The 22,073-nt window shown below is 29.7% G+C and overlaps 1 pseudogene; it reads right to left on the reverse strand.

Moving 5' to 3' along the window:
• LOC142324807 (tripeptidyl-peptidase 2-like) overlaps positions 1-21,583 on the reverse strand; it is a 112,381-nt pseudogene extending 90,798 nt beyond the window's left edge.
• Between the last annotated feature and the right edge of the window lie 490 nt (positions 21,584-22,073).

The raw sequence follows: 22,073 nt of genomic DNA on the forward strand, positions 1-22,073 counted from the left end.
AATGTAGAAGAAGAATGGGAGAATGTTAAAAAGGAAATTCTTAAATCAACAGAAGCAAACTTAGGCGGAATAAAGAGAACTGGTAGAAAACCTTGGGTTTCAGACGATATATTGCAGCTGATGGATGAACGTAGAAAATATAAGAATGCTAATGATGAAGAAAGTAAAAGGAACTATCGGCAATTAAGAAATGCTATAAATAGGAAGTGCAAACTGGCGAAAGAAGAGCGGATTAAAGAAAAGTGTTCAGAAGTGGAAAGAGAAATGAACATTGGTAAAATAGACGGAGCATACAGGAAAGTTAAGGAAAATTTTGGGGTACATAAATTAAAATCTAATAATGTGTTAAACAAAGATGGTACACCAATATATAATACGAAAGGTAAAGTCGATAGATGGGTGGAATATATTGAAGAGTTATACGGAGGAAATGAATTAGAAAATGGTTTTATAGAGGAAGAAGAGGAAGTTGAGGAGGATGAAAAGGGAGAAACAATACTGAGATCTGAATTTAAGAGAGCATTAAAAGATTTAAATGGCAGAAAGGCTCCTGGAATAGACGGAATACCTGTAGAATTACTGCGCAGTGCAGGTGAGGAAGCGATTGATAGATTATACAAACTGGTGTGTAATATTTATGAAAAAGGGGAATTTCCGTCAGACTTCAAAAAAAGTGTTATAGTTATGATACCAAAGAAAGCAGGGGCAGATAAATGTGAAGAATATAGAACAATTAGTTTAACTAGTCATGCATCAAAAATCTTAACTAGAATTTTATACAGAAGAATTGAGAGGAGAGTGGAAGAAGTGTTAGGAGAAGACCAATTTGGTTTCAGGAAAAGTATAGGGACAAGGGAAGCAATTTTAGGCCTCAGATTAATAGTAGAAGGAAGATTAAAGAAAAACAAACCAACATACTTGGCGTTTATAGACCTAGAAAAGGCTTTCGATAACGTAGATTGGAATAAAATGTTCAGCATTTTTAAAAAATTAGGGTTCAAATACAGAGATAGAAGAACAATTGCTAACATGTACAGGAACCAAACAGCAACAATAACAATTGAAGAACATAAGAAAGAACATAAGAACATAAGAAAGAAGCCCTAATAAGAAAGGGAGTCCGACAAGGATGTTCCCTATCTCCGTTACTTTTTAATCTTTACATGGAACTAGCAGGTAATGATGTTAAAGAACAATTTAGATTCAGAGTAACAGTACAAGGTGAAAAGATAAAGATGCTACGATTTGCTGATGATATAGTAATTCTAGCCGAGAGTAAAAAGGATTTAGAAGAAACAATGAACGACATAGATGAAGTCCTACGCAAGAACTATCGCATGAAAATAAACAAGAACAAAACAAAAGTAATGAAATGTAGTAGAAATAACAAAGATGGACCACTGAATGTGAAAATAGGAGGAGAAAAGATTATGGAGGTAGAAGAATTTTGTTATTTGGGAAGTAAAATTACTAAAGATGGACGAAGCAGGAGCGATATAAAATGCCGAATAGCACAAGCTAAACGAGCCTTCAGTAAGAAATATAATTTGTTTACATCAAAAATTAATTTAAATCTCGGGAAAAGATTTTTGAAAGTGTATGTTTGGAGTGTCGCTTTATATGGAAGTGAAACTTGGACAATCTTGGAGTATCTGAGAAGAAAAGATTAGAAGCTTTTGAAATGTGGTGCTATAGGAGAATGTTAAAAATCAGATGGGTGGATAAAGTGACAAATGAAGAGGTATTGCGGCAAATAGATGAAGAAAGAAGCATTTGGAAAAATATAGTTAAAAGAAGAGACAGACTTATAGGCCACATACATCCTGGAATAGTCGCTTTAATATTGGAAGGACAGGTAGAAGGGAAAAATTGTGTAGGCAGGCCACGTTTGGAGTATGTAAAACAAATTGTTGGGGATGTAGGATGTAGAGGGTATACTGAAATGAAACGACTAGCACTAGATAGGGAATCTTGGAGAGCTGCATCAAACCAGTCAAATGACTGAAGACAAAAAAAAAAATATATATATATATAAATTTAGACATATAAATCTGCAAACAGAATTTGATGGGAACATTCTTATTAAAATCATTTAAGTTGGTATACAAGATAAAATCTGATAAATTAATAATTTTGTAATAATTTTTCATTCTTGAATGAACAAAAAGGTAAGAATATTTCTCTAATTCTGTGCTTTGCGTAGGCTGAAAGAATATTATATTGTATATATAAAAATATTACGTATTTCAAAAACATTACATAAATAAAATATAAAACCCCTAACTTATGATGCATGAAATTAAATGAAACATTCTATACATAACCCTACTTTGCAGCTGACACACATTATACTCTTCTTTTCCTTTGCTGTGCTGCAATATGCGCATCTTCTTCTTGTTCCAGTCACTGGTAAGTGTTTACCAACATTAGCCAACCTTTTAACATTTGCAAGTATGACCCGCCCATCAAGACGATTTATCTTTCTCCCTCTTCCAGTTTGAGTTGATGGTCCTGGTTTCTTTCACACAGAAACTTCCAATCAGCTCATCTGCCGATGAGACTGAAATTTCAAATGTGTGAGGTGTTTGCTCTTTAGTTGAGTAGTTTTTGCCATATTCTTATACAATAAAAATTAATTTACAATTGATGTAACAGTAAAATAATAAAATAACTTCATCCACCATCAATGAGATTTACAACCTATATTATACGCAGAGTGAAGCTGAACAAACTGATCAACACCACCCACATATCTGTTGACTCGTACTCGTATGGGTGAGACCATCTCACCCATTTTCATTTTTCCATCAACTTTTACAAGATTTTCAGGGAATAGTTTTCTAGTCTGTCTAATTGTAGCGCAGATAAATACATTTTTTGTTATTGTTTAATCATTTCAATATTTGAAATTGTCAAAGAGGCAGTAACCCATCCCCTCAAATATGTTTGCAATCAACTGTAATTTGGTAACAAATTTAATCCATTCAACTTAATAGATAAATTAAAAAAATAATACATAACGCTTTCAAAAAAAGAAGAAAGACTTTCACATTTAATTAACAACAAAAAATTATATATAATTAAACATTACAAATTCAAACATATCAGGACGTAGATAATTTCAATTCTTAATACATTCAAATTTTTGAAAGTACAGTATATTATAATGAAATAACATAATAGTTAATACTGGTTGTGCCACATGCTATAACCCACATCTTGAACCCCCTTTTTATCAGCTTCATTGGCATGTATTGTTACAAGAAGCTTCTCCCCTTAAACTTCACCATTCATAAATAAATAAGTAGAATATTTGTGATTTCATATTTTACAAAATTATATCTTGAATTTTTGTACATTAAAATAAAATAAAATACCTTTTTATCAGCATATACAGTTGCTAGTAACATGTCACTTACAATAAGAACAAAATAGAGGTATAATTTTTTGAAGGCCTATAAGCATCATGTAGATTTAATTTATGCATATAATTTAATATGATAGATTTTTAAACCTGAATCAGATCAAATTAAAAAAGAATATTACAATATAGGTTCCACTTTATTAAGTTTCTATAAATTCTTTCAGTAATCGCAAAACGCAGAAGCACTGATTTTATTGACCGTCATAAAAGTAACATAATCTAAGTTTTGTGCAGATTCATGATTTAAGTTTTATAACATCATCTCAACAAAAAACTCCATATATTTCTTTACATCACTTCAAACTAGAATATTCAAGGATTCTTTTGAACTAATTTAAAACACTCAAATTGTTAGTACTTTATGTATGTAAATTGCATTTCAAACGCATGTAAGCAGTACCTTATTTATAGGTTATCTGATGATGCTTTATTTATTCATCCGTAAGTAAAATAATGTCTTGAATCCTTAAAAACTAATACACAATAATTAAAATATATTATTTTTCGTATCATCTAGTAACTTACCTTGTTAAAATAGAAGATATTGTAGACGTACAATCAAAAATAAAACGGTCCCACAAAACGAACGTAATTCTCCCTATAACAAGCCACTGGTGCAGTAGGGGACCGCTTTTAAGTCAACAGCGATCTAGTAACCATAGAAGCGGGAAAATTAAAATGTGGTATGTGACAGTACCAAAGAGCGTTTATACAATCTAAATGAACAATAATAATTAATTTATATATAATTTTGTGTACAATATGACCTCTAATGTTTGGTGGTACAAATAGGTACGAAGGACCTATAAAGGGTTGAATAAACATAATCAATTTATTAAATCTTGTAACTCAATGATGTTTTGGCTTAAGAAAACACTTTATTGTGTTTTCTTTGCTATTTTTAATAGATTACCTAACATTTAAAAATATCCTTTTTAATAATTTATTTAAAATACAATTAACATGTTTTTCTTAAATTAAAAATACAATTATAAATTTAACGATATAACTATCGATTTCTAAACAATACTAATAAAAAAATTAAAAAACAACCCTGGGTTTTTTTATCTCCATGATATATATAAAAATATGTAATCAAATAATTTTTGAATTTTAATTTATTTTGTATAAATATATATATATATATATATATATATATATATATATATATATATATATGTTTAATTACATAAATTTTTTATTTTATAAAAATATGATTTTGTGATGGATTGAATGTATGGGAACCAGTCGACTCATTCAACTACAGCCAACAAAGTAGATTTTTTGCGAAGGTAAATCCTGCCATCGGCTAAATTCATACTTGTGACTGTCTGTCAAAATTATATTATATCTACTATTGACTACACGTCAAAATTTTCTAGAAGGCAAATACCCATTACAATAGATAAATTTCATATGAAATCTACCTAAAATTCTATAGAATTTTTAGGTTTCTTAGTTCCAGTATATAAAACTGGAAATGGAACTCTAACGTTACAAAAAATGGAAAAGAGGTCCATATAAAATATGGAGGTTCATATTCCATATAAAATATGGAATAAAAGAACTAAAATTTGAAAGGATTCAGAAAAAATTCTTACTTGTTTCCTAAGTGATTATTACACTAATAAATATAATACGCGCAATTGAGTTTACTTGTTTCTTACAACTAATAATGACTTCTAATTAAAATATAAATGCTATGTTAGTTTATTATGTACAGTTAATAAATCAAACAAATCAGGACATAGATAATTTGAATTCTAAATACATTCAAATTTTTGAACATACTATTATTATAAACTAACATTATAATAGAACACTAAAATAAATTATGGAAAACGATAAATACTCATGTCATTTATATATTTTTATTGTGGAAGTTGAATAAATTGCATAGAAATACCTTACAACAAGCAGCAACAGAATATTTTTAAATGGCCAGAATCATAATTAATAGACTATTAACAAAATATTTATTTTTAACAAATGAAAAGTTATGTAAAATTTTGCTAATTTTTTTATGCATAATTACTTTACAATTTATTACTCCAAAATTTAACTGTAGTAATCTTCTTGAATCAGAAGATTCAAGTCTTCTGAGACGGCTAGTATAGTACAATCTCTACTAGAAAAACACCATAAAAGAATGCAGGTGGATTGGAGAAATAAGAGAGGATCTTAAGGAAACTGTCTTACACCAGAAGACACCACATAAGATAAAATTAAACAAGAGAATCAAAAACAAAGACGCCTTCTTCACACTCGCCAGAAAAACATACAACATGAACATTTTTAACACTAGAAAGGGCACAAAGAACAGAACTTATTAAAAAGTACTGGCAGGAACGCAAGGCTCAAACGCAGTCCAATCAAAGAGACTTTGATAATGACTGACCAAAATGTTCTTATTATGTGGTCATAGAAAATTATATATATATTCTCTTAATATAGTATTATATTCTCTTAATTAATATAGTCTCTTCTTTTAATTAAATTTTTCCAAATGCTTCTTTCTTCATCAATTTGTTGCAACACCTTTTCATTTGTCACTTATCCACCCATCTGATTTTTAACATTCTCCTACAGCACAACATTTCAAAATCTAGTAAAAACCTTTCTTTTCAGGCACTCCGATTGTTCAAGTTTCACTTCCATATAAAGCTATACTCCAAACATATACTTTCAAAAATCTTTGATTTAAATTAATTTTTGATGTAAACAAATTATGTTTCTGAATGTAGGCTCGTTTCGCCTGTGCTATTCGGCATTTTATATCGCTCCCGCTTCGTCCATCTTTAGTAATTCTACTTTCCAGATAACAAAATTCTGCTACGTCCATAATCTTACTCTTCCTATTTTTATATTCAGTGGTCCATCTACATTATTTCTACTACATTTCATTACTTTCGTTTTGTTCTTGTTTATTTTCACGCGATAGTTCTTGCGTAGGACTTCATCTATGCCGTTCATTGTTTCTTCTAAATCCTTTTTACTCTCAGCTAGAATTACTTTATCATCAGCAAATCTTAGCATCTTTATCTTTTCACCTTGTACTGTTACTCCGAATGTAAATTGTTCTTTAACATCATTAACTGCTAGTTCCATGTAAAGATTAAAAAGTAACGAAGATAGGGAACATCCTTGACAGACTCCCTTTCTTATTACGGCTTCTTTCTTATGTTCTTCAATTATTACTACTGTTGCTGTTTGGTTCCTGTACATGTTAGCAATTGTTCTTCTATCTCTGTATTTGAACCCTAATTTTTTTAAAATGCAGAACATTTTATTCCAGTCTACGTTATCAAATGCCTTTTCCAAGACTATAAATATAAATGCCACGTATGCAGGTTTGTTTTTCTTTAATCTTCCTTCTACTGTTAATCTGAGCCCTAAAATTGCTTCCCTTGTCCCTATACTTTTCCTGAAACCAAACTGGTCTTCTCCTAACACTTCTTCCACTCTCCTTTCAATTCTTATGCAAGAATTCTATTTAAGATTTTTGATTTGTGACTAGTTAAGCTAATTTTTCTGTATTCCTCACATTTATCTGCTCCTGCTTTCTTTGGTATCATAACTATAACACTCTTTTTGGAATCTAGCGGAACAGATATACGATGTATATAACGTATAAAATATATTATTATTAACTGATCAGAATACAAGATTTAATTAACTCATTTAAATAAACTTTCTTGGATGCTAAAGTAAAAAACTTCAAAGCCAAGAGGAAAAATGATCTGTCATTAACGGTGAGCCTTTATGGCGTAAGCCATACTGCTGGATTGAAAGCACGGGAATCTGTCGATTAATTCAACTACAGCCAACAAAGTCTATTTTTTGTGAAGGTAGATCCTTTCGATGGCTAAATTATTGCTTGTGACCATAACTGTGTATAGACATCGACCGCAATGGTAATCGCGCAGCTAAAAGAAGAGTTGTTACACTAAATTAGTCTAGTCATAAAAGGGGAGTCCCTGACTTCTTTTAACTTTATTTTATTTTACCAATTATAAGGCCAAATTTGGTATTTTAAATCGATGCGAGAGTAGTCTACGTACATTTGACTAGGGACTCTATCTACGCTATTATCTATTTTATACCTGAATATAAGTTTTTAATATTTAACTTTAACAGTAAAATGACTGCTAACTAAGATGCAATTAGCAACAGTTCCAAAGACTGGACTGCAGGTCTATATGCCATCATTAGGTAGCCTAACGAGGTAGCACAAGAAAAATTAGTTAAAAAATAAAAATTGATTCATTAAATTTTAATCTCCCTCATCTAGAGTTGAAAACTATTTGTTTGTTTACATCACTTGTATGAAAGGGACAATTCTGTTCATACATTTTGTAAATTAATCATAGTAAACAATATTTTCTCATTAAAGCACAATAATTTTTTTGATTTATTTATAACTGGAAAATAACTGATGTTTTTTTTGTTGCAAACCCCGGAAATACATATATATGACAAATATCAGTACGCAGGAACCGATCAGAATAGATTACGTAATTGTAAATTTCTATGCTTGAGTTTATTGTTCAAAGAACTTTTATTCTGTTAACCCATATATCGATTGCATTCATTGTAATTTTCCTTATATTATATAAGCCTTTTTTAATATTGTATCAAAAATGTATTCATAATCGATCGTTAGAATTGAAGTAATATACTCGTGCTTGTAATGAACCACCGTGACACATAATGTGTTTTTTCATTCCATTCTTTTTATATTCTTCTGAAGACGGGTGTAACAGGTGAAAACCTTTCGATATATTTTACTGATACGAGATTGTAGATTGTTGTTATTATTATATAATTTTTATTTCTTTTTGCAGGGAAAAAGGATGGATTTCATCAGATGTGGAAGAAATTTATAAATAATAAAGATTTATTATAATTAAAATTGTAATATTATCGTAATGTATAAGTTGTTTTTACTATGTTATAAGCCTGTAATGTGAAATGTATCACAGACATAAATATTGTTAGGCTGTTCTTATCAAGGTTTTGCCACGGTTTTCCTTGATACTATAGGGCAAATGCCGGAACAGTTCGTTTAGTTTTCCGTGGAATTTAATCTTTCTTTGATATCATTATTCTCACCTAAAATAATAATAAAAATAAATATTTATTTATAGTTTTATTTTTTGTAGTTTTTTTTCATTACCTGCTTAATGCCGAATTAATGTGACCCCCATTAACCACTAAAAGTTGAAATTTAGCTCAAATACTTTTTACTTCCTTTACTTCGTACAAGGAAGTAAAAAGGATTAATTTTCTATCTGCTAGATGGCGCTCCGCCGTATTACAGCAACCGTGTCCGCGCTGCATTAGTGTCCAACATCGGTTTCAAAACAAGCGGAATGGAAGAGGAGGGCTGATCGCACGGCCACCAAGGAACCTAAACCCCATTAGATTTCTTTTTGGGAGGGCATGTAAAAATCATTATTCGGAAAAAAATCCGCAACATCAACCATCTACAGAAGAGGGTTGTTGCAGTGCGACGGTAGCATACATTACACTCGACATCCCGACGAGTACGTGGGAAGAGCCGGATTACCGTCTGGACATTTGCAGGGCAACGAACATATATCGAAGTACACCAAGAAAAACTTCAGAATCTACCCGTTAAGGATAGACACTAATGTACAGTAAGTAAGTTATACTACCTTAAATATAATGCCGTTTAAATCGTACTTGAAATCAAACAGTTCTTATATAAACACTCTGTATGTATATTTATTTCCGAGTAAAATCATATTTCTATGGTTTGCATAATTTTTCCATACGCAACATACATCCACACGTGGATCTAACTTACGAAGGATATCTCTACAGTAAATTTAAAGTAAAATTTTAAGCGATTCAACGGAACATTTTGGCTGATAGGTTATATATAGTAAATACAATTTGATGCTGTGTTAATAAATTGTACTAAATCGCCTGAGGTAGTGTTTATTTTTTAGTATTAATACAATTTTTAACTGATTTTAATTTTTTTTTTTTTTTTCATTTAATTAAATATTTTGTGACACTCATTGTCATGAATTTATCACGGTTATGTATTTATCATGATTTCCCTTGATCTATCCAGGAAAATCTTGAGCGGTTCTTTTACTTTCCCGTCTAAATAACGCAATAATAGAGCTGTAGTTCTCGAAGGAAAAAGTATCGTAATCTGTCCAATTTGGGCATAAGCGATTTTCGCCGGATCTTGACGTTTTCGCATCTACGGAATCCAAAAAACAGGATGGAAATTTTCCGAATGTTAATGTTCGTATGTACGAGAGTGTGAGAGTTCGGTGTTGGCCTCTAAATCTTCGACCAGATCAACCGGACCGATTTTGACCAAAGATGGTCAGTTTATTTCTATATATGGGGCGTTGATGCGTTAAATTTTCAACTTAAAAACTCAAGGGGGCGAGGCTGTAGAGCAAGGGCACCCTCAGTATCTCGAGATTTCACCTAATTAAAGTCATATTTTTTTAAAAAATAAAATTATTTGCGAAATCGCACACCTCCACCCCAATAAATGCTTTAAACTACTGCTATACGAGTATATTGTGACGTCAAAGGTGAGCGGTAAAATTAAATAATATTTAAAGTGTAAAAAAAATAATTCGGACTGGCCGGGTCTCGAACTCGATCGCCCGGTTAATTAAGTACCTGGTGTGTTAAGCCTCACAGCTGCAAAAATCTTCCGACGGTATAAGCGAAATTTGTTCTGTAACTTATGAAATACATTAGTTAGTGCCGATTGTTGCCTCTAGTACCGTCACACCTGCGCGAATTAAATACGGTATGCGCGCGCGCGCTTTAGTTAGAATCATTGAATTAAGTAAACGAATAAATATATTTAAATAAAATAATAAATATTTTAAATTAAGTTGTGTGTGTAAGCCGTGCATCAGAATTAGAAATAATGGCTAATTGAGGACTACAGAATAAAAAATTCACAGTCCACTTATTTTATTCTATTTCTATAAAAAATTATATTTTATTTATATATTTTTGTAATAAGTAAAATCAAAACTAGTAAACGGTTGCATAACTTCCCCAGATTTCCTCTTGACTGATTTTTATTTCACATACGCCATTGATATTTAGAGTACAATCGCGAAATATTTTTAAATATCGAGTAATAAAATTTGAGTCAGATTTGAACCCCTTTGTCAAATTACGTTTTTACTATAAAAATTAAGCAGTATTTAAAGTATATCGAGGAAAAAATCAAATTTCTTAGTAAAACACTTTGTTTCCTAGTCGATCTCCCCTTTATCAAATTATACTACTTTAGATTATTTATAATTAAAAAAAAAAAATATATATATATATAAAGCTGTAATGAGGATTACTTGAAATTACAAAGAAAATATGTTTCTTCAATTAAAATTTAGATATGCTTACATTCAAATAGTTGGCTGGCCAGGTAAAATTAAATAAGTCTTGTCTGGTAAGGTAAAATGTTTTGCCTTAATTCTTGCCAGTTTGGTAAAATTCAGCCAGACTGTAGATCCAAATAAAAGAGTAAACGCGATGGTTTTTTTTTCTTTATGAAATCTGAAGTGAAAAATCGAAAGAAATTGGTTTGAGAACTGTATTTTTAGTAGTTTCTGAGAAATCACGGGTTAAAAGACAAAAGATGTGTACATTTCCCGCATTATGCTTCCGTTACTGAACCGTTTCAAAAAAAAATTTAACATCGGTTGTTTATTTAAAAACAATTAAATTATTTCATTCTACATAAACAATATTACTGTGTCGATAAAATTTTTAATTATACCGATTAAAAAGTAAAAAAAAACTCAATTTCCTGTATCCTGTTAACCGTGTAAACAAATATAAATAATTTTCATTAACGCCTTTTGAATTGTGAATTATTATATATTTAGTCGCTTAATTTAGTTATCTCGATATTATTTAATCTGTTTTTATATTTATGGACTTTAATCGAACCTAACTTTATTTTTTAATCGATAGTGAAATTTGTCATGCCGACCTGATTAAGGTTTTACCACGGTTTCCCTTGATCCATCCGCACAAATTCCGGGACAGTTCCTTTTTTTTATTAATGAAATAGCGTATTTACGCGTTCCCGAGTATTATATACTCTTATATAATATATTATGCTACACTAATCGGAATAAAAAAATTATTTATTAACTTAATTAAACCCCAAAAGAAAAATTTATAGAGGTATCTTTTACTTTCACGTCTCGATTGAAAGTAGATGAATAACTTTAGGCGACAGAACAATCAAATAGTGTAGTGCGGTGGTGTGTAGCTTTTATTTCATATATAGTCAGTTCGATTCACGGTAAGGGTGTGACATTTTTTATCATATGATCAACATCTACATTGATTCACTATAAATGTTGAATATCTCTCTAGAGAGACTAAATTTGAACCGCAGTTCTGCTACGTCAAACATTAGACGCGGGTGTGCGTGCGTGCGAACTCTTGCATTACTGATAAAGACATATACACATATAGTTTTATCAAGCTGTAACATTAGATTTTATTAAATAATAGAAAGCTTCATCAACAACCTCTTGTAAATAAATTTGTACCTTCAAAACTAGATTGTATGTTAGTTAAATCTAGTTTGAAGGTACAAATTTATTTACTGTAATACATAATTTGTGCTAGATTTAAAAAAATTCAGATTATAATAAAAGCGAAGTGTTTAATAAAAAAAATTAAATATAAATAAAATAAATGTAATAAGTAAATTCCTTATAGTAATAAATGCTTTAATAGAAAAACAATAGTTCGATAGGCAATGATAAAATAAAACAATTTATAAAATTGTATGGTTCATACGCTCTCAGAGGTAATTATTTTTTTGTTTTATTTTTTTGGGATGACGCATAAGTAAAGACAACTGTAAGTCTGACTATACGTAGAATGTGCGGGGTGAGAGGGGGGATGAAACAAATGCAGCAGGTGGCTAACTTCACTCTGATTGGCTACCCACGTACAGTACTAGTCACGCGATGGTACAACAATTCAAATACAACCGTAAATGTGCGTACGTGTGTGTGTATTTCTGTCTAATAACAAAGTTAATATCCCTATTATATTTCTTATATAGACGTTCGATATAATTAAATTAAATCAAGATTTGTTGATCATTTTATATCTATTATTACATTTTATTTGAAATAATAATTAATCTCCCTTAATTTTAATAATTTTTTTAAAAATATTACGATTAAATTTATCAGTAACTTACAAATCTACAGGGTAACCAGATTAAAAAAAAACTGAAGATACTGGGTTCCGCTCTTTCAATTAGCGGTTTGTTATATTTTATTCTTAATCTGCACATAAAAATAATTCTTAAGGCGACAACAAATTCAAAAATCAATAAATAAATAAAAACCATCAAACGGTAAAGCGAAAAGTTGCGTGTCTTATTTTATATTTTTGACTTCATTTAATTTAATTGTTTTATAAGATAACTCAATTCTCTATCGCGTAAGGGATTTATTTATTAAAGCGCGTCAGACTGTTAAACTTGAACCTTTGTAGTCGGCTGGAGTGAGTAATATTACATAACTGTGTTCAACAACGGGCGCTGGCCAGACAGCGCGGGAAGGAACTTGTCGTGATCTTAATACGCATTATTAAAACAAATATTCATAATCTATTTTATATTAAACAATTTATTAATCTAAACTGCCAACAAATTAATATCCGGTTATTTTTTTCTCTTTATTTATGAAATGAATTTTTAGGGTGTAAGAATATTGGAGCCTGTCTGGGATTAGGGATTCGAAACCAGAACCTTTTGCAACATATCTTTATTTTCAAACGGTTTTTTTAATACAAGAATCAACAGTGTAATTTATTTATTAATCTATCTTATTGTACGCATTTTAAAATGTAACAATTGTATTTGTTAAAATGGAATATTTGAGTAGACAATGATTTATTAAAAAAATGATACGTAGTTTGTTTATTTTGTATAAATAAGGAAAGGAAAAAGACGATTTTCGAGTTTAATATCGCACTCAATAGTCTCTAAGGGGAGGTTAATAAAATCTTGTGTGTGTGTGCGCGCGCGCGTGTATGTTTTAAACGATGGCAGATTGTGTAATGGAAAACTACAGCTGCTTTTTTTCCAAGAAAATGTGGCTCTCTACATTTTCATATAGCAATGATGGAGGCGCCTTCCTTGTTAAAATATTCCGGAGGTAAACTAGTCCCCCGTTCGGATCTCCGGGTGGGGACTACTAAGGAAGGGGTCACCAGAAAATTAAAAAATAACATTCTACGAGTCGGGGCGTAGAATGTTAGAAGTTTAAAAAAGATTGGTAGGCTAGAAAATTTAAAAAAACAAATTGTTAGGGATGTAGGATGTAGGGGGTATACTGAAATGAAACGACTAGCACTAGATAGGGAATCTTGGAGAGCTGCATCAAACCAGTCAAATGACTGAAAACAAAAACAAAACATCAGTAACCAACCACTACACAGCCATAATAAAAAAAAATAATAATAAATGTATTGTCTGACGATCAGTTCCGTGAATCTGTCGACAACGTTGATTTTGTTGTCCTTGGATGATTGCAAGAAAAAAAAACAGTAATATAAAATTCAACTAACATGTTTTCAAACACTTGCCGAAGGTCACATATTGCTGGATGACAACTGGCATACACACTACCCAAATTAGTTTATCACGTACAAACTGCTGACACATCATAATTTGTAATATACTGTACGGTTAACACGCGCCCACACCACCATAACATGAGTAACACAAAAGAAATTTATTTATTTATTTTCTGATATCAAGATTTACACAAAACTACACACCAAGTAGTTTTTTCTTTCCAGAATTTTTATTTTTAAAAACAAATGTTAGTAAGCCTTAACATTGATATTTTTGTCTAAAGTTTTTAATCAACGAACAAATGTTTTATTTTTTCTAGTATTTCACAAGTATATTTTTTTAAATTTTATTATAATTTTTTTTCTTTTATATGTAAAATTTTCCACCCGTATCAGCTTCCCCCAATATCTGTTGATGATAATTTAATAATCGATTAAAAGTTGTCAAAAATAGTTGTAATTTAATTTTTTTAAATTCCACTTTTTTTGAAGATTTTTTCTTTAATATGATTTTATTCAAAAATAAATTTGATGAAATAAAGGCGTATTTTTTCAGAACAAAACATTTTAAAATAACAAAAAATATGGAAAGAAAAAAAGTTTCTCATAATTTGTAATAACCTATCGTTTTTTTTTTTTTATTTACAGTCGCATCAACAATTAAAATGCTGATATCCGTGGTGGAGTGGTAGCGATTCAGCCTTTCATCCGGATGTCCTGAGTTCGAATCCCAGTCAGCCATAGCATTTTTTCATATGCTACAAATTTCCATTATCATAGGGCGAAATGACTAACACAGTCGAAGCCCTTCATCTCAAAAAAAAAAGTCATTGGCAAGACTGGGGTGTAACAAAAATTGCAAAGGATTGCTAAGTGAACCGGTAAACGTGTAGTCTTAAATAGACTCAGGCCTACCGCGCACCTACCCCTCGGGGTTGTCTAGTGGTGAACTCGTCATCGCAAATCAACTGATTTTGAAGTCGAGTTCTAAAGTTCAAATCCTAGTAAAGGCAGTTACTTTTAAACGGATTTGAATACTATATTCAAATTGGGTATATTCAGTTGGGTTTCAATTAACCAAACACCTCAGAGACGGTCGACCTGAAATAAAGTTACTAGTAAACAAGTTTCTAGTAAATTCAAGTTACTAGTAAACACATAATTATATGAACAGCTGACTTATATTAGGTATTAATACCTTTAGTTTATTGTTGCCCCGTGAGACGTAAACAAAGTTTTGTGAAACGAGTTTTTGTTGTGTTACAAAAATGAGTGATACTAATTATAAGCAACGTTCTCCAATCAAGTTTTACGTTAAACTCTGTTAGAATGCTACTAAAAATTACCAAAATTGAAAAGGGCATATGGAGATGACGTTCTGACACGAGCCCAAGTTTTTAGATGGTTTAATGCATTTTCAGATGGCCGAGAATCAGTTGCGGACGATCCACGCTCTGGAAGATCGTTAACGTCAAAAAGTGACGATAATGTAGAGCGAATCAGAGACATGATATGGTACGACCGGCGATTAACAGTCAGAATGATTGCAGAACAATTAAATTTGAAGCATATCATAGTCCGTCAAATTTTGACAAACGAATTGGACATGAAAAAAGTTTGTGCAAAATCGGTCCCAAAAAACCTCACTGTTGAACAGAAAAACAACAGGGTGGAAGTGTGACGTGATTTTCTAGAGCGAATTGAAACCGATCCTGATTTTCTAAAAATATGTTATTATTGGTGATGAATCTTGGATATTTGAGTTATGACCCAGAAACAAAATGCCATAGCAAGGAGTGGCACACTTCAAACTCATCAAAAATCAGATCAAAAATCAAAACCATGCTAATTTGTTTCTTCAATAGTAATGGCATTGTCCATAAGGAGTTTTTGCCTACAGGACAGACAGTAGATCAATATGTTTACAAAGAAATTCTTGAAAGACTGCAGAAAAGAGTTGCTTGCATGAAACCAGCCATCAAAAACAACTGGATGCTGCATCATGAGAATGCACCTTGTCACACTTAACGAGTTTTTGACAAAAAAAAGCATTCCTGTAGTTCCTCAACCACCTTATTCACCTAACTTGTTCCCTGCAACGTTTTCCTATCCCCGACTTTAAAAAGCATCTCAAAGGACAGCATTTTTGAACAGTAGAAAACATTTTAAAAAAAGGTAACCGACTATCTGAAGGATATTCTGGTTTCTGAGTTCCCACACCGTTATGAAGAGTGGAAAAACCATTTGAAGTGTTGCATGGCTTCCCAAGAGAATTATTTCAAAGGTGATAGAGTCCATGTATAATTGGATTGTAAATAAAAAGTTTTTCTGAACCAGTCTCATTACTTTACTTACAAACCTCATATATCTACCGATCTGACAGCCAAAATACATCAGAAAATGCTGAAAGACATTTCCTGAAGTGATCCAAAGATAGTGATCACAAATGTCCTAGACTAAATTACAGTTATACTATTTCACAAGGTTTTCTAACTGTGATGAGTTGAAATATGGCAAAATAGGATTTTTCTTGGTAAATAATTAGATTTTGTTTATTTATTCTCAACTGATTAATTCCTTTCAACATGAATATTTATATTATGAGTATTATATTTGGATAGTTAATAAGAAATAGTATGCGAATGACTACAAACACCCTGTTCTTCAACTCTACTATTGCTTGTGTGAAGTGATCTAAAATGACTTTAAAAAAAAGAAGTTTGTAACCATAACAGACTATGTAAAATCAAAATTAATGGGTATCTATAAATCTATACTATTATATAAGAGAAAGAGGGTTTTTGTTTGTTTGGGATAATCAAAAAAAACTACTTGATCAATCGCAACCAAATTTTTAGCCATGTTTCTTGGCATGAGAAGGTTTTTAGATATTTCATCTCGAAAGATCTCAAAAATAAAATATATATATTTTATTTTTGCAAACTCAAACGCGTGTTTGCGTTTCTATCACTGTGTAAACTGGGTTTGAACTGAATGATTCAAATCAATCTAATTATATTTTTATAAAAATAATAGAATTAAATTTACATTAAATAAAATAAAATAACATTAAATAAATTAAAATAATTTCTGTTTAACAATAATGGGCTTCCTGTGGGAACTGTGTGTGAGGCTAGAGAGATGAGGTACGCAAACACCTCGTGAGAGGCTAGACCAATCTTCACCATCAACTGGTAACAAATGGAATGCTCCTGGGGCACTGTTTTGGGAGGTGCAATGGGATGCTATTATAATAACTCTCCACACAATTTTATAATTTTCAAAATTGTAACTGGGTATTTGTACCACATTAGTTACCATAGTTATTATTATTCTATCTTTTGTAATTTAGTTTCTTTTTCAGGTTTCTATACAGCCTGAATACTATAATTATTATTTATCGGTATTATTCTCACAACCATGAAGATAACGTACACTCCACGGTTCAGGGGGTGGAGCTCTCTGGGTAGATGGGAATGGTGACCAAAGCAAGCTTTGTGGCTATAGAGTAGGCCTCACAGCCCCAGGAAGCCCGAGGAGCCCCTGAGTTGGCTCCAGGATTTGTCTGGGCTGACCTGAGCCTCAAGGTTCCAGGTTCTGGCTAAACGGCTAATTACTTCATACTTTACATACTCATATAATTAAATATAAACTGTTTTTTCTTTTAATATGGACTTATTTTAAATTATCTGGTTTTCTTTTTCAGTTGGATCGACTTATTCTTCCTTGAATTATAACTTCAAAAAGCTTTTTACTATTCAGATATTATCTATTAAAGATTATGTTTATTAACAGAAATAATGGGCGAAGTAAGAGTAATATCGCTTATCGGTATTTCTCACGCCTGATTTAGTTAAAATGAATGAGTGTCAACTGCAGACCACAGTTATTTTGGCTGGAACTTGTCATTCGTACATTTAAAAAATCTATTTACTAAAAAATGTCTCTAGAATAAACAAAACAACCTAGGAAAATACTCTGAATTTCCTAGGTAACATCCTAGGAAAATGTCCTGCAAAATTATGCAGTCTGACAATTTTGTGCTCATTTTCTCTTCCTTCACTATTGTGAATTTAAAATAATTAATTATTATTTTTATTTTTAGTAAAACAAGTGCAAAATCTTAAGACTACATAATTTTACGATCCACTTAAACAATTTTACCTGTTACAGATGAAATTGTTTAAGTGAATCTAAACAAATAAAAGTGAAAATGTTTGGCGATTAATCTGAACAAACAAATTTCAATGTTGTTTATAATAAGAGGCTTAATTTTAATTTAATACAACATAATTCAATAAAACAAATATCTATGGGGCTATTAATGATTACTATTGCTATTAATGATTAGAAGTTAAAAGGCTGCCGTTTTGGATTTTCAAAGTTAATTATTTAGTAGAAGATGTTATTGAGTACACATACACCAAATTTTATTAAATTATTACAATCATTCTTAAGATATAAATTTTTATTGAAAAAAAAAAATGGTAGAAAGAGGGAAAATTAAGTGATTTGGATTGTTTTTCCACATGAACTTTTTTTTAAATTTTGATGTCCTGAATCAGTCTAAATTTTTCAGACACCTCCCACAACACTGTAAATAAAAGAATAACTTTTATACATGAAATAAAAGTAAGACAAATTAATGAAGATGCTAAATATATCAAGTATATACAAAATACAAATTTAGAAGATGGAAATGCAAATAATTTAAGTACAACTTTTTGTACACCTCAAACAATAATAAACATAATTCAGAGTTTATTAACTAAAGTAATAATTACAACCATTTTGGTTTTATTACTTTTGTAAAAGAAAATCTTACAATTTTGTTGAAAATAAATTGATGGAGAGATATTTAAAAAGGCCAGTCATTTGTTAAAAATGGAAACTGAAGCATAATAAGTAAGACAGTATCATTATTCACTTTTAATTATAATGATGATTTTATTGTTTGTAATATATATGCACAAATGTTTCATAATTAAGACTTTTAAAATTGTTATTTTATCATATCCTAAAATACTAATAGGAAGATGTTGATGAATTATTTTAAATATAGTTTAATAGAATATAATTAATTAACTGTGGTTTAGTGCAAATATTGTATTTTTCTTGCTCTTGACAACATAAGTGCTATATAATGTTTATTAATCAATATTATATTATAATAAGACTGTTTGCTGTCATATTTTTGTTTTTTTCGTGGTTGTTCTAGGACTAAGTAATATGCATTGTAACACTGGTTGTATAATGGTAATTTGCAATAATATGCTTCTGAAATAGTTAATTTTACTAGCTGATGTAAATAATTAAAATTAAAGAAAATGTAAGACATCCTTAACAAAAATAAAATGAAAAGTTCAATAACATTATTTAAAATGGTTAAAAAAAGTTAGATAACTAATTATATATTGTGACTGACATTTAATTGGCTTAAAATAAATCAGTTTACTTTATTTTTGAAATAGGTTCACAGTTATACATTTAATGCTGTAAAATGATAAACACAATTAGGCTAATAAATATGTGAAATTTTACAGACTAATAATAATTTTATAGACTATAATAAACTGGTTAACTAATAAACCGCTTGTTTGGGATATAAAGTACTGAAAGATAAGATTTGATTCAAAAGATAAAAATAAATAATCTAAAATGAATCAAATACAATAAATATGATTTTAAAACATAGCTTTATCAATGTAACTGAAGAAGTTAACCATATTTCTTCATGAAATCAGAAAAAGCTATTAAGTAAAAATACTTTATATCTAAATGTTTGTGAAAAGGCTCTTAATACAAGTATTTATTTACTTTTCTTTTATTTATTTTATTGAAGGAAATAAATAAAGGCCAAAGAGCAAATGAATTCAGTGTGAATATGAAAAATTCCATAAAAAACAATAAAACACTAATCATCGGTTTGGTTAAGGAAGCCAAGGTTACCAACTTATTATCTTTTTCTTCGTCTTACAAGAAATATAATGAAGATAAGAGACCGTGGAAAAAACTGAATAATGAATTAAGAAGAGCAACACAAAAAACAACGAAGAAATGGCTTTATGAGACTACTCACATGAAGAAAATTAAGAAAAAACAGGATGGTATGAATTAATGTACAAAAAGGTAAAAACAATAACATGGGATAAGTGAAGAAAAGGTACACAGACACTAAAGACAACACTCTTAATAAATATATATACACAAAAACAGAACAATGTCCACAATGAATACACATTTAAATCCGACATAATGTTTGACCACATTCTAAAGAGATGTTTGCTAATATAAAAAAATTGCCAATAATAACATCAATTGAATCCAGGATGAAACAATGGCAGTACCAGTCATTGAACATGACCACAGGAACAATTAAAAATATGTCAAAATTTTAAATCTCATCAAATTCTGTTCAAAAGTTTATGTTTTCAAAGAAAAAAGGTTATCACTGTTAACTTTGATACATTAACAAGATATATAAAACTAAATAATATTTTCTGCAACTTTAGCATTATATTCCTTTTAATTTTTTAATGTATGTTTTATAAAAGTGAAAAAAATGTTAGTAAAATATTTGATACTGAACAACAAAGGCAATTTACCTTTCTAAAATAAATAGCTACTTAATCACCAAATGGAAACACAGGTAAAAGATTTTCTTATTAACAAAAACATAACTTTTATAAAACAAAAAACAGAAGTTCAATAAAATACTCATATTTAAAAGAAATAATAATTTGCAATTATATCATTTAAATAGAAAAAAAAATAGTCTTCTAATTTAAAAATAATTAAAATTAAAAAAAAAAACAAAAAATAGTCTTCAAAAGAATCAGCAACATTTACACACTCTTCAATTTTATTGGTACTTAAAAGTATGCATTTTTATTTTGTATTTTTATAAAGTAATCTATATATATAAATTTTATACAGTTTAAACTTAAATTACAAGAATAAAAACATATTTGGCTAAGCTAAAAATGGTAATTTTTAAAGCTTTATAAGTGTGTAAATGTCAAAACGTTTAGTTTTAAAATTTTCACAATTCTGCTAATAAATTAACGTTCTGCTAATAAATTAACATTAACCTACGTCCAAATAACATTATTTAATAGTGTATTATTTTTCTTAATATAAAATATTATTATCAGAAGTACTTACATAGTTTATATGTAGAAGTCTTCCTAAACTGTTGATTCATATAGAACATTACTTAAAACAGCGAATACGCTAGAGAATTTTATTAATTTTAACTACGGCTCTGTATGTATAATGCAATTTATTGAATATGACAACGTTAATCATTAATAACACTGATACTAGATTAATAACTTATCAAAAACTTGTACGTATTAGATAAGTTAAAATATAAGTTTTATTTTTGGTTTTTACACCGATAATGGGGAAGCAATTAATAAACATATATAATTTTTCTTCAATGTAACAGTACATATTTTGACACATGCAGTTGCTTTGATAGATTGCAGCAAGAACCAAATGGTATGGGACGAAAGCAGAATCTGATCACACATCAGCTTCCAAATACAATTACGCAATATACGTTTTTAATGTAAAGATTACTTTACTACTACGTCACTAACATTACGTCACTACTACCAACAAAGTTACCGTACTTACATTTTTCTTCAACTCCTATCCTTGTTTAAAGATATCTTTTTATATTATTAATGTTGAATTATTTAGTTTCAATTTTTGAGTTAATAGTTTTTTACATTCTATACTTTTAAACTACTTTCGATATATTTATTTAAATATAAAGTTTTTTAATTTAATTAATAATCTTTTACAAAAAAATAAGAATTTCTAATTGATAATTAGATTTGCTTTGCTTTAATCCTTATTATTTTCAATTAAAATTGCACTATCTTAAATAAATTTCAAAGATTTTCTGAAAAAAGAAGTTATGACTTCAAAAATGTAATCAGGTATACTTAACTATGCTACTTTCTAAGTTGTTAATTGCCACCTGAATGGTTTTAACTAACGTTTAATGATT

The sequence above is a fragment of the Lycorma delicatula genome, chromosome 5, assembly GCF_047948215.1.
Source record: "Lycorma delicatula isolate Av1 chromosome 5, ASM4794821v1, whole genome shotgun sequence".
NCBI lineage: Eukaryota > Metazoa > Arthropoda > Insecta > Hemiptera > Fulgoridae > Lycorma > Lycorma delicatula.